At 35.5% G+C, this 6,636-nt stretch overlaps 1 long non-coding RNA gene across 1 annotated transcript in view; it reads right to left on the bottom strand.

Moving 5' to 3' along the window:
- LOC119507564 overlaps window positions 1-6,432 on the bottom strand; it is a 45,210-nt gene extending 38,778 nt beyond the window's left edge. The window contains exons 1-3 of the long non-coding RNA XR_005211306.1: window positions 6,184-6,432; window positions 5,581-5,696; window positions 4,486-4,588 (exon numbers count right to left, since the gene is read on the bottom strand). This is a non-coding gene — a long non-coding RNA (uncharacterized LOC119507564). The remainder of the gene's footprint in view (window positions 1-4,485; window positions 4,589-5,580; window positions 5,697-6,183) is intronic.
- Window positions 6,433-6,636: the final 204 nt, after the last annotated feature.

Here is a 6,636-nt window from a genome sequence, read left to right on the forward strand (position 1 = left end):
TCAATTGCAAGTGTAGTTATGCATGAAGAATTCTTATTAAGTTAAAAGAGAACAACTCATCTGAAAGCAGAATTGACCCCATGGATTCAGTTTTACAAAAGGCAAGACTCAAGATTCAGATCACCATAGACCCTTTTCCCTACTCAAAAACAGACCCTCCCATTAATAAGCATTAAAATGCACCACATTTTTCAACTTGCAACATCACAACCTCATTACAAACTAGTACTTAGGAAAAACAACAATTCTTTCAAAGAAAAAATGCTAAAAATGCACAATTCCTCCATCATGCATATTTTAAATACTAAGGAAAGCAAATGTAACTGTTTTTGCAACCTAGGCTCAGGCAACTGCCCAGCAGCCTACAGAACTCATATCAATAGGAGTTTTATGCCTGATGGAAAATCATCCCAAAGATTTTTTTTTTAATCTGAAAAAATAACGTCATCATTGTGGATTCCACCCTGGGACATGAAGGCAAGAATTACACTGTGCTGTTAAAATGTTAGCAACCACATTTCATTTTTTGAAAAGGCAATTTATTTTTCCTGAAATAAAGAGTTGATTATATCTCTTATTACTGTTACAAGAATTTGATATATCACAAAGTGAAAGAGTTACAGCATGTGCCAACTATCAACCAGGAAAAATGAACCTGATTCATAATTCACTATGATAATGTCTAGTCAGTCAATCAAGTGATTTGTAATCATGAAGGCTGTCAGAAATTGAATGAATAATGGGCCACAGTAAAATCCCTGGATTTTTCTAGTATTCTTATTTCATCATGTGACTTTTGTCACCATTTTTGATCGCTGTTTCTCAGCAGCAACAAATTAAATTACACATATTTACTTAGAAGTTTTTTACTATTTAATAGTCTAAAGCCTATACAACTGAATGACCAGAGTAATTAATACAGCTTGAGCAAGAAAAACTTCATTCCTTCCAACCCCCTCAACGCTTCCCACCATTTCACTGAAATTATTTAGTGAAAATGCTATTTAAGCATAACTCATTCTAATTCAGTACATTTTCTTGAGCTGTTTCTATATATTCTAAAACAAATAAAATCATTTAATAAAATCCAGTTAATATTAGAAGCCTTAAGCTTCCTTTTAATACCATCATTGTATAGTATTTCCTCGGTTAAAACTATAAGTATATTTAATCTGAGGGTCAAAGAAACACTGGACCTCTAAATAATATAATCTTATTAAATTATAAATAGATAAAATGTAAAATCAACTTAAAGCTTGGCATATTACCAAAGGGGCAATATGATAAATGAGTGTTCTTTCCAGATGTAAAACTACTGAGCTATTTAAGAATTTGCCATTCTGATAATACTGGTCCTTACAAGCATTTTTAATCAGGATTGCATGTCATAAGAATTATACAGTTCTAAAGTAAACGGAACTTTTATATATGATAACAAATGGGCTCATCCTTTGATTTACTTTTCATAATTTTCAAGCAGAAGGCCTCCTACTTTAAACTCAGGATAACACTAGAACACATGTGGATCTCCTTAAGGAAGCTAAAAGAGTCTTTATGTCAAGATCTATCCTACTCATTACTAAAATCTAATATTTATGAGAAAATTCAACTATCTAAATTTTGTGGATAATTTTCCAATAATTCTTATTTGGTTATTCATGATAACAAGACTCTGGACACACACTATACATTGACTTCAGGAAGCTAGTATGATTATGGTGGGACTCAGGAAAAATACTGTTTTCCACACTGAACATTCCCTGAAAAGAGCAGCAGCACTCCACCTTCGAATTCGTTGAAATGATGGCTATTATCACACAAACTGCCAGGGTAATTTTTCTTTCCCTTAGAGACTAGCCATTCATTCAACAACAAATGCTAATTAAATACCTACTATATGCCAAGTATTGTGCTAAAAATTGGGGTATTTAAAGAATTCACACGTACTATATATGCATACATGCACAACAATAAGTATACATAATATATTGCCAGACTGTCAAAGTTATGTCCACATAAACTTAACAAAAGCAAATGTTTGGGCTAGACACATTTTGGTGTCCTCAATCAGTAATACAAATCTATTTTGAACTAACCAGACTATAGATCAAGAGTGAAACAGCCCAGTTTATAGCTGCATACATAAAATGTAGCTTAACATAGCACTTGCAGGAGCTTTGAGCAGAAGCACTGAGGTTAGATATTAGATAGTCCAAAGTTTGGATCCTAGGTCTTCCGGTTCGCTAATGCTGCCGGGACGCAAAACACCAGAGATGGATTGGCTTTTATTAAAGGGGGTTTACTTGGTTACACAGTTACAGTCTTAAGGCCATAAAATATTCAACGTAACACATCAGCAATCGGGTACCTTCACTGGAGGATGGCCAATGGTGTCAGGAAAACCTCTGTTAGCTGGGAAGGCACGTGGCTGGCATCTGCTCCAAAGTTCTGGTTTCAAAATGGCTTTCTCCCAGGACGTTCCTCTCTAGGCTGCAGTTCCTCAAAAATGTCACTCTTAGTTGCACTTGGGGTATTTGTCCTCTCTTAGCTTCTCCGGAGCAAGAGTCTGCTTTCAACAGCTGTCTTCAAACTGTCTCTCATCTGCAGTTCCTGTGCTTTCTTCAAAGTGTCCCTCTTGGCTGTGGCTCCTCTTCAAAAGTTCACTCACAGCTGCACTGAGTTTTCCTTCTGTTTGTCAGCCCATTTATATGGCTCCACTGATCAAGGCCCACCCTGAATGGGTGGGGCCACACCTCCATGGAAATTATCTCATCAAAGTCATCACCCACAGCTGGGTGAGGCGCATCTCCAAAGAAACAAAGAATTATAATCTAATCAACACTGATAACATCTGCCCACACAACACTACATCAAAGATAATGGCGTTTGGGGGACACAATATATTCAAACTGGCACACTAGGTCAGTCACTGGCCTTAGGCAAATGAATTAAACTGAGTCTTAGTTTGCTTATCTATACATCTGGAGTGATTACTCTTACCCCATACATTTGTTGTGAAGCTATAATGAGATATAGAAAACACTTAGCATACAGATAAGCAAATATTAATTATTCAATAAAGCAAGCTTTTTTATAACTATAATAGAAATGATTCTAGTTAGGGATAAAACTCAAATTTATATACTAAATAATTTTTGATTGACTTGCATTTAATATCAAAGAAATTTCCCAAGTTCCACTGAAAATATTTGGGTACACTCAATATGAAAACAATAATAATAATAATGAGACAAATCTTCTAAAAATAATGTTTCCAAGGAACAAGATTTTTTTAAATGCATCAAGTTATGCCTAATAACTACCTGGAGAGCATGGGAAAGGAGAGTCCTATCTTTCTATAGAAATACTGAGAAACTTTTTGGGGAAAGAAAATTATACAGTCAAACATTTCTCCAAATACAGTTCCATGTTTTTTACTTCATGGCCTCTTTCAAAAACTTTTAATATGATAAGGCTGGTTATAATCATGTAATGTTATGCAACCACACTATGAGGATCCTCTCCTGAAAGTTAGGTCTTTCTTTTGACTTCCGTTGAGCATCAGGGATTTGTTTATACTCCAAAATATAAAAAATAAAAAGATAATCCAAAGAAAAAGGGGCAGAACACTAGAAAATCAAGTTTGTAAAAGAAAATTTACTTTTGACAACCTTACAATGGAGATAACTCAAGTGAAAGCAACTAGAATAAAGTATGCCAAAGTAACAGTAACTGTATCAAGTTACTTATATACACTCATGTGTATATACATAGATGTAAATGTTTGTGTACACATATATACATATTCATAAATATACATATATCTCATAGGTAAAATTGGGTCAAGTCACAAATGTAATTAGTGCAGTAAAATAAACTATGATTATTAAATCCACATTAAATGATACTGACATGCACTGCAGATTGCTATGTCGATACACTACTGACTCTTCTAGTAATATTAAACTTATACAGTCATTCACCATATCTTTGGAATATCAAGCCTGTGGCAAGCATTAACATGGCTACTAGTTGACAGACAAGATAATTCATTAGAGAATCAAAGAGAATCTTTACATCGATCCTGCAGTTATCCTGAAATTTCCTGAAATCAGTAATATATTTGAAAATAAGTATACCACATGTGATTCTGGTCTAGCTAATATCCATTCAAATAAGAGTCATGAAGTATAAGTGAGCTAGCATGTGTTATATGGAGATGAGAATGAGAATGGGAGAAAGAAACTAATCAAACTACTTTTAGGTATATTCGTAAATGCCAAATAACAACTTCCATTCTTTTTCACTGTTAGGTTGATTTCTGTGCTATCCTTTAGACTCAAGTAATGAAGCATTATGATTCAGCATCCCAGGAATGTCTCATAAAATGAAACTGTTTAAACCAAATTATTGTTTGATAACACTGCAAACAAAACAATAATAATAATGTGATCTTTCACATATGATAATGACTGACTGACTTACCATCAAGAGAGATGAGCTTCAAGTTGTTTTTTCACAGTGAAGACAGACTTGCTGATCTAACCAGTTCCCTTGCCAAAACACCCTGGTGAATAATAGCTTACATCTGCAAGATAAGTATTACCAGTGGTCAAGGAAAATGACAAAATAAAATGATCAATATAAATGTGAAACTGTGTATTTGGTCCCAAACCACTGTGTTCTGATCAACCAAAATAAAAAGTCCCAAGAATATATAAATATTGTGTAATACATATATACAAAATTATTCATTGTATTCTATATATCACTGGCCCAAAAATACAAATAATTAGAGCCTGAGCTCCATCCCTAACTAAAAATGTTCTTAACTAAAACAAATATTGTTTCTGACATGAAAATCAGAAGTATATAATGATAATGCTCAAGACATGAAAGCATGCCAACTCTGCATCCCTCATCAACAGTAGCAATAACTGTGGAAATTACAGAATATTTTTGTTAATGTTAGCAATATTCTCAATAGCGCTAAATGCAGTAAGACCACAGCCAAAATTACTTTAACATTTCCCAGAATTCTGAAAAATAATTCCACTCTTTATGAAGAAAAAATGCTTTAGTTACTAGCTACAGTGTTCATTCTGGTTAACACAGACAGAGGTTTTGTAATAAAATATTTCCACTGCTATGGAATTTTATCAGCTGCCAGTTCAATCTCCCTCATTAATATTGAGGAGCTAGTTAAATATTACTGGAGGACACAGCATATAAGTAAAATGAATGTTATGTGATTCTTTATTTATTTAAGGGAATAATAAATTAGATTGATAACTGTCAAAAATCAGTAAGAAGCAGTTAACATCTAGATCCAATTCAAACAAAATCACATTGCTAAGCGCCTATAATGAGCAAAGCACATTTGGGGGCTCTGTAAACAGGTATAAAAATAACAAAACATAGTATAAAATCTCAAAGAAGTCACAATGTCAGTATTATTGAAACATTCCACTAATATCCTCTTTCACTTCTACACAATTGTTTGCAATAGCAAAAGCTAAAATCTAACCCAGATCCTCTGCCAAAACAGGAAGGATGAAGTGGAAAAGTGCAGCATCATACCAGAGAATGGTAACTACCAACAGGATGAGGTTCTTGGGCTCCCCTTGCAGGTAAAGGTAAGAAAATTCAAGAAACGTGGAGAACATCTGCTACATGTGATGCAGGTCAAAAGCCACCTGTAAAAAAAAATAAACTTTTTCACTTTAAAGCATTATGCAAACGCTTCCTGTCACCATTCAGTTTTAGTGGCCCTTCAGGCACATTCTCCTTAACAACTCTTCATCATACTCCTTACCACCATCCCCACTGTTTCAATTTGCTAGAGCTGCCGTTATGCAAAATACCAGAAATGGACTGGCTTTTATAAAGTGGATTTATTAGGTTAAAAATCTACAGTTCCAAGGCCATAAAAGTGTTCATACTAAGGCATCAACAAGAGGACTAAAGAAAGGCCTATGGCATCTAGAACACCTCTGTCAGCTGAGAAGGCATGTGGCTGGTGTCCGGTTACAAAATGGCTTTCTCCAAAATGTCTCTGGGCTTCTACACTCTCAGCTTCTCTCTCTCAGCCTCCATACATCCCAGCTTGTTCTCCCAGGACGTCTCTCTCTAAGCATCTGGGGGTCCTCTCTTAGCTTCTCTGGGGCAAACTCTGGGCTTTACCTCTTAAAATAGCATCTCCAAATGTCTTTCCGTCTTCATCTCCAAGCATCTCCAAGTGTCTCCAAGGGAGTGGGCTTGTGTTGGCTCCCAGCTTATTCCAGCGCAAACTCTGGATTGTAGATCTTAGTTTCTCTTCAAAATGTTTCTCTCAGCTTCTCCTAAGCTCCTTCTCTCTGTCAGCTTCCTTAAGGGGCTCCAGTAATCTAATCAAGACCCACTCTGAATGGGCGGGGTCCATATCTCCATGGAAATGATCCAATCCTAAGGTCTCACCCACAGTTGAGTGAGTCACTTCTCCATGGAAACATTCAATCAGAAAGTTCCACTCAACAAGACTGGATTAAAAGATCACGGCTCTTCTGGCATCCATAACAGTTTCAAACCAGCACACCCACCAACTTGCCAAACCAAGACTAGGAGTCCTCTACTAGCTTGCAAACGCCTATAGTTCCT

Source organism: Choloepus didactylus, chromosome 13 (genome assembly GCF_015220235.1).
Source record: "Choloepus didactylus isolate mChoDid1 chromosome 13, mChoDid1.pri, whole genome shotgun sequence".
NCBI lineage: Eukaryota > Metazoa > Chordata > Mammalia > Pilosa > Megalonychidae > Choloepus > Choloepus didactylus.